The following is a 6,607-nucleotide window of genomic DNA, read 5'->3' as shown; positions in this document are numbered from 1 at the left end:
ATTTTATTAAACTATGGGATTATGTCTCCATTCTTTGTACATCTAAATCAAGAAGAATTACGAAAGATGAGGATCTACGATAAGTTAAAAAATAAATTTGTACAAAATTCATAATATGTTACTTAAACATAAAAATAAATCAATTAAGGGACCCACTTTCCATAACATGCATAGATGGAAAAGAAAATAAGAAAAAGTGGAAGGATTAAAAGAATAGTGGAGCTATAAAGGCATGGTAAAATAAAAGCAATAAAAGGACCTAAATAAAGAATACAAATACCTAAGCAGAATCTATAATAAATTGTTGAATATAGTGAGAATTAATCTTCACAAGGGGAATGCCTAGAAAAAGAGTTAAAAATTAGGTAGAAAAAAAGAAAAAGAATGTGAAGGAAGAGGAATAAAGGGAAAACCACAAGGAATGGTTGTAATATCACATACAACTATTCATCACATAAACAAAGAAATAGTAAGGTCAAAAAATACTAAGAGTGAAGACTAGAACCATATAGTGGATAAGGAAAAATAAAGAAGGATATTAATAAGAAAAATATAAATTTCTTAAGAATATACCTAAACGAACAAGTCCACCCATTAAGGTTTATTGTAAAAAATAAAGATAAAGAAGACAATTCCTACAAGGACAAGGTCACATCAACTCAAATTTATTGATAAAATCAAAGTAAAAAAAATGATGCCTACATGGACAAGAGAAATTAAATTGAGATTCATAAAAAAGGTCAAGGTAAAGATAAATATACTTCCATTTGAAATTAGGATAGGGAGTAGAATAAGTAGGTGTCACAGAACATAAAACCCAGAAGTAAAGAATAAGGGAAAAGATAAATAAAATGGAAACATGTGTGACAATAATAAAGAAGCCTAGTGAAAATTTTCACCCATACAAATGAAGATCTAGAAATAGAAAGGCCACCATGATTGACACTTATGAACATACGTATTATGAGTGATATTATCAAGTAGTGAATGTTAGTACGATATAAGAAATTGTGTGGTACCACACATAGGGTCTTTTTAGACCCACATTTTTATTATATAACACTTAAATAGCCTTAACCACACCATTACACACACACACAGAGTGGATGGATGAAAACATCATTATGAAAAGGCATAAAGAGGCTATATAAAGAAGGGAAAATGGGAGATAAGAGAATGAATTGAATTATGTATGCACGAGAATAGAGAAGTGTGGAATATATATGATATAATATAATACATGACTAGGTGATATACGAGTGATATGAATAGAAGAATGAAGAAGACAATATTACGAGTAGAATAAATTATATGCCATTAAAGTATATTAATATACAATCTTATGTATATTGGTGTATATAATTTCTTTAAAATTAGTTTTCAATTTGTGAATGTCTAGCTTCTCTTTTTTTACTAGAATCTAGATTAATTTATAGATTTCAAGGAAGCAACTCTTTGTCCTTTGAATATTTAGTAACAACCACATGAGGCACCTCTTATCCATAATTCTCAAATTGTAAAAAAATACTTTGATACCAAGTTAATATACATATACAAATTATTACAATAAAAAATTAGTAGATTTTTTTTTTCCTTTCTTGAATTCTTCTATCAAAGAACATGCAATATAATGTAGGAGACAATCATGCATTCATTATATTATTATAAAGAGTATTTGATACAACATATGCATACTCAAATAGAATTATAGATTTTATTATTTCAACCTTCAATAGAATTATTCATTGCAATGCTTATTTCTCTATAAAATTCAAACTCTTATTATATATTTCTTAGAATTTGATTCTCAAGTTTAAGAATCATTACAAAAAGAAAAATTAAAAATCATGTTGATTTTTCTTCTCTACCATATCATGTTAACATTCCTCTTTTCAAAATGATTTTATATTAAAAAATAGTTACTATTTTGAATTTGCAATTTTGACATCTTTTTTTTTTTCTTTATGTGTAATTTTGAAAGATATGCACGACTTTCAAAAGTCATAACTTTTGATTTGGGTATCCAATTGACCTCCCATTTTTTTTAATTGAATATTTTAAAGTTCTTAATGCTAAAAAGATGCTATACCTTTTTTGGGAAACTTTCAACGTAAAAATCAATTATTTCAATATTTTGAAACTTTAATATCTCACCATCACAACTCATCTTTGGTTGATTTTTTACCACATGATGACTTTACAATTCCAAATCTATAGACAATTTTTTTTTTAAATAATGTTATTATTTTTAGATAAATAAAATTTTACCTTGCTAGATTATTTTAAGGGACCTTAAATTATGCATACATTACAATTTATAGGATCACTAATATTGTTGTTGAATATTTTTGACACAAATAATTTTTTTGTTATTGACACCAAATGTTTTACACATTAGGATGTCACATTCATTGACTGGTTTAAAAATTCAACCATGACATAAAATAGAAAACTAGATAGAGGCTCCAACATGTTGATTCATGCCTTTATACATATGCTAGAACATTCCTCTCATGCACTAGAAGAACACAAAAGTAGATTTGGAATGAGAAACAATAGAGTATTCATTTTGAATTCTATAAATATCATATTACAAAGAAATTGATGATTCACATATGTTGTGGTTTTTAATTCATCATAATAATTAAGAAACTAACACTTTAGGGAATTAGTAATTTTCATGATTCTTTTTTATACATATGCTAGAACATTCCTCTCATGCACTAGAAGAACACAAAAGTAGATGACAAACAATAGAGTATTCATTTTGATTTCTATAAATATCATATTAGGAAGAAACTGATGATTCACATATGTTGTGGCTTTTAATTCATCACAATAATTAAGAAACTACCACTTTAGGGGAATTAGTAATTTTCATGATGCTTTCTACATGGACCAATGTTTTTATTCTTTGAACAAAATCAAGCATTTTTAGATGTTGGTAGTTTCTTAAAAACCTTCTACTAATAAAGACCCTTATAGATAATTGAAACATCCACTTCCTTCATAATATTTTTTTCATGAGTTGTGACCCTCATTGTCATGGTGTCATAGTGTGATTTAGCTCATTTTTGTATCCATTCTCAAACAATCCATCTCGTAAACAAAATAATTTTTTTTCTACAACTATTAAATGTAAGCATACATACACAATAAAATTGAGAGTGGTTCTTAAGGCTTAAATATCTTAACTTGTAATGTCCCCTTTTCAATCAAGTTGTGTTTGTGTAACAAAAATCATCCCATCTTCAACAAGTTAAGACAAGGTCTAAGTATGGTTCATCATCATTCCCCAAATTCTTTTTAGTATTTTAGAAGCTACAAAGGTCTTTAAATTCTAATTGTGGGGTGTTTTTTAGTCATATCTCTAAGTGTTTTTTGATTGGCAGACTTTTAAAGTTTCAAAGTTGATTATCTCAGTATGCCTTCCACCTAAGTTTGATCTTTCTTTGGTCCTCATCAAATGTTCAAAATTATTCATCCTTACATGCCTTTCCTCTACCATCTACTTTCCATTGCTCTTTTGGGTTGTTAGATTACATCTCACCCACATATCTCTCTCCCAAACCCCACTTTTCTTCCTTCCTTTCTTAGAGCTTTAGACTTGTCCCAATTGATATTTCTCATGCTTAAACATTCTAATCCTTGACAAGTAGTAAGAATCATGAGGTACCTCCAACTCCTAAACTCTAATTCCCCCACCTTTTCTCTTTGTCACTCCTACCTACCACCTACATGATTGAGAGCATTAGTAAAGGCTAGGTGGATGTCAAGACATCTCTATAAATGATTCTCCTACTAGAAAGTATTGTTCAAAATGAAGGGCATGGATTTATGTATACATGCAAATTGAAGAATGATAATGACCATATATCATTAATGTAATTGTTAAAGTTGGTTACCATTTTAAAGGGTTTTTTAGGATAATATTTTCCCTACATTCTTAGAATAAAGGATATGATGTCATGGATACATGATTGTGGCTTTTTTCCCTAGGTTGTTCAAATATGCTAAAGGATATCAACTTTTTAGATTATTAGTATCGTAGGTATATGCATCAGTTTATACGTTGAAACCTTGATCAATATAGTTCTAAGCACCTATATTCAAATAGTTAGATTTGAGGATGAAAACCCTCATATTTGTAGGGAACTAAATGATGGGAATCCTTTTGATTTTGCAAGCCAAAGGATGAAACCACTTTGGTCTAGAAGAGAAATCTCACCTAGCGGTCACATGTGAACTTTATGGTTGTAGAAAAATAATTTTAGTTAGTTAAACAAGTTGCAATGATTGTTGTCCAAATTAATTGTGGCACTTTCAGTTTGGTGTTACTTGAGTGTTCTCTCTATTATAATTATAGTGTACTACAATGTACTTTTAACTCATTTAGTATAGAGTTACACACTGTATTTACATGCTATATTGATTGTTATAGCAATATTTTGGTATTTTTCTTTATATTATAAATCGAGAGTTCAAAATATAGACAGAGGGTTTATACAAAACTAGGGAGCGGGGGGTAGGGCCTCAACCGCCAATCAGAGGAATATATAGTTATCTAACTATCCAAAAAGAGGGGCCATATCAGAATAAATCAGAATTGGAGGATCTCATCCTGATCCTCCAGCCATGTGGTCCAACCTTGTTCACCTTCCATCCAGACCACCTTCTTTCTAGCAAGGATCTGGGAGCACATCTCAATCCTGTTGAAGGGAGGAGGCCTACTGTCCTGTAGATCCTTTATCAGCTTCTACACTGCCTTATCGAAGGAGGTCTGGTTCTCTGCGATCCTAGCCCATTCGTACTCGTCTTGCATCTCGTAAACAAACATGATTGCCCTGCCATCTTTTAGGAATCGCAGTAGCTTATTTCTCTCGAGGTTCATCACAACATAGACCTGTACAACAATTTTGTAATGTGTGAGTTTTTAAAAAACTTAGTACGTTCCCTTGTAATACCTTAGAACTTCTCCTCATTTATGAGTTTCCAAATAAACCAAAGAATATACGAAGATAAGATTTGCCAAACAAGATTAGTATCCTTTCTCAGTCCATGAATAAAACCAGTAACTATATCAAGAGAAAACACAAATTCTGCAATAGAAATTCTAAACAGAAGCCAAATATCTCTAGCAAAGGGGCAATTGAAGAAGATGTGGCGCACAGTCTTAGGTTTTTTGCAGACAGAGCACTGGTCATATTCAGCCGATATCCTAATAGGTAATCTGTCCAACATAAGTTGCCATCTGAAGCACTGAATCTTAGAGGAATGGGGGATCGCCAGAGTTTCACAAAAGATTGCCGCCAAGTGTGTGGCCTAAGATTAACATACCATAGTTTGTTGACGTGCTCAATCACTGACGGATCACTGTTTAACAGGGCGTAGATAGATTTGGCTTTGATTTTAGGGAGGGTAGAGCCATCCTTCCATAAGAATGAAAGGTACCTCTGGGCGTCTACATGGGTGTTCTTAGGGAGGTTAAAGGGAACGCAAGCAGTTTTAATCATATTGTATGTCTTCTTATGAGATGTAGGGAGGTCATATTTAGTGCTAAGGGCTTCCCATCTAATAAGGTGATCATGTTCAAGAATATCCATAATGTACTTGATTCCTTTATTATGTCAATGCTTAGCTGAGCAACCTTGGGTTAGGGCAAGGGGTTTGGAGTTGTGATGCAAGTTCCACCATATTAACCTTTCACCGTGTAGGGACTTATCAGAGTTGATGCTCGAGTTGCTGATTAGACCATGCACATGCTCCTAGGCTTTCCAGATAGATTTGAACACCTAGGTGCCTTGGACAGACATGGGAAAGCTGCCAGCAATTAGGTCACTGAGCGGGAGAGCTTTCCAAGTTTTGGTTGTTTTGGGAACACCATTTTGTATGTTGTTCCTAATGAGGATTTTCCATGGTTCTTGCCCTTCCAAAGAGTGGAATATCCATTTGGCTACAAGGGAGATGCCTTGCAGTCTAAGATCCTTAAGGCCTAGCCCACCAAGTTTTTTATCCAAGTGGCACCAGGTCCATTTGATCGCGTGGGCTTTCCTTTTACCCTTCCCATCCAACCAAAGGAACCATCTAATAGCCTTTTGGATTTCAAGGAATTGGTAGTTGCTAAACATCCAAACCGAGGAGTAGTAGATACTGTATGAGGAAAGGATTTTTTGGCAGACTTGAATCCTGGCAGCAAGGGAGAGAACCCTATTGTCCCACTTGTTGAGTTTACTATCTATCTTTCCCTTCACCCAGCCCCACATGTCCTTAAGAGAGGGGGATAAAGAAAAGGGGATGCCAAGATAACGGACTAGTTTAGTGGGTCCTCCCCACGCATAGCCAAATTGTTGAAGCCAGTATGGAGGTTTCTCTTTCCAACCAAGTAGAATGGATTTGGTGTTGGATACCCGGGCTCCGGAGGCCTTACCGAAAATGTCAAGTTTTTGATTGAGGGAATCAATATTGTGTGTTGAGAGCTTCAGGAAGAACGAGGTATCATCAGCAAATTGGATGTTGATCAGCTTAGAGTCGTTTGACAGGGTAATGCCTTGGACACGGGGGGATAGGGTGTCATCTCTAAGGAGATAATACAGGGTGTCAGAAGCAA

Source organism: Cryptomeria japonica, chromosome 2 (genome assembly GCF_030272615.1).
Source record: "Cryptomeria japonica chromosome 2, Sugi_1.0, whole genome shotgun sequence".
NCBI classification, from domain to species: Eukaryota; Viridiplantae; Streptophyta; class Pinopsida; order Cupressales; family Cupressaceae; genus Cryptomeria; species Cryptomeria japonica.
This window is presented reverse-complemented; position numbering follows the sequence as displayed.